Raw genomic sequence first — 1,391 nt, forward strand, 5'->3', positions numbered from 1 at the left:
AAGTGGCGGATAAGACGTAGAAAGAGGTATTTATTATCAAGAACAGCTGATGTTCACTGAGCACATGAAAGATGCCAGGGCTGTGCTCATACTTGTATTTATCCTGAGATTTAATCCTAAAATAATTTTTTAAGAAAGGTGCCTTTTAAACTGCAATTTATAGATGAGGAAACTGAGGCTTCATGGCCAAGTGACTTGTGTGAGGCTATGAACTGATCAAGCTGAGATCTGATCCTCATCCTACTATATATAATAGGATGCTAAGAAGCTTACAGAAGAAGATGGCTCATTTCAACATCTGATACTTAAAGTTTTTTTTTTTTTCTCTTTTTGTTGTTGTTTTTCTTTTAAGAAAGTAAGTCAGGTTATCATAAAAACATCTTCTGGTGAAAGATACTCAAAGAGATCACAGTACGATGGTAATAGAAAAGATTTATTTGTACGGAAACACATTCCTTTGAAGTCATCTATTGCTGATACGGAAAAAATGTTCATGTAAGCAACTTAATTGGAAAGCGCCATTTTGCTTTACACTCAGCACATAAACAGTGTCTGAATCAACAAAAAGGAATAAAAGACTTACTGTGAGGCAATTACATCTGATGTGACACTTAATAGATGCCACTGTATGAGAAAAATATGAATCATTATGCATGAATTGAAGATAATAGAGAAACTGTGTGAGAGAGATGCATTGTAAACTTTTGTCTTCCAGATAAATGCCGTATTAAACATTTCATGGAGTTCTGGTGTGGCGCCATAAAGTAAGCATTTGACATAAGGAGTTCTGGTGTGGCACCATCAGGTAAGGCTGGAAACCCTATCCAAGGTGGCTATGAGCCAGAACCAACTTGATGGCACTTAAGAATAACAACAAAGCTTCTGCATTTTAGCATATATGCAAATCACTCATGATAACTATGTTACTAGTCGGATGTTACTACTAGATGGGTTACTTATGTTCATACCTTCAATGGTTTCTGCTTTATCCACACATTTATGCATCTGCAGTATGTGAGTGCCTACTCTATGCTGGTCTGAAATGGGTGGAATGAGGCACATATGGTGAAGTAGGTAGGCCTTCATGGCTTCCACCAATACAGAGTGCAGAGTGTAATGAGAAGAATAATTACATGAGTGAAGTGATACATGCTCAGTCTAAACCAATTAATTTTCAGTTAAGGAGGACTTCACAGTTGCTTCCTACCAAAAGATAAATCAAACCCCTTGTCAGCAAGTCGATTATGACTCATAGTGATCCGAGAACACACAGAACTACTCCACTGGTTTCTGAGACTAAAATGTTTATGGAAGCAGGCTGCCATATCTTCTCCTTCCTCCAGTGGGCTAACTGTTGGTAGATTTCAACCACAGACCGTGTGATTAGCAGC

General features: G+C 37.8%; 1 pseudogene; it reads right to left on the reverse strand.

The window, feature by feature from the left end:
- LOC102830665 overlaps positions 1 to 1,086 on the reverse strand; it is a 2,860-nt pseudogene extending 1,774 nt beyond the window's left edge.
- Positions 1,087 to 1,391: the final 305 nt, after the last annotated feature.

The sequence above is a fragment of the Chrysochloris asiatica genome, unplaced genomic scaffold (assembly GCF_000296735.1).
Source record: "Chrysochloris asiatica unplaced genomic scaffold, ChrAsi1.0 scaffold00021, whole genome shotgun sequence".
In the NCBI taxonomy this organism is placed as follows: Eukaryota; Metazoa; Chordata; class Mammalia; order Afrosoricida; family Chrysochloridae; genus Chrysochloris; species Chrysochloris asiatica.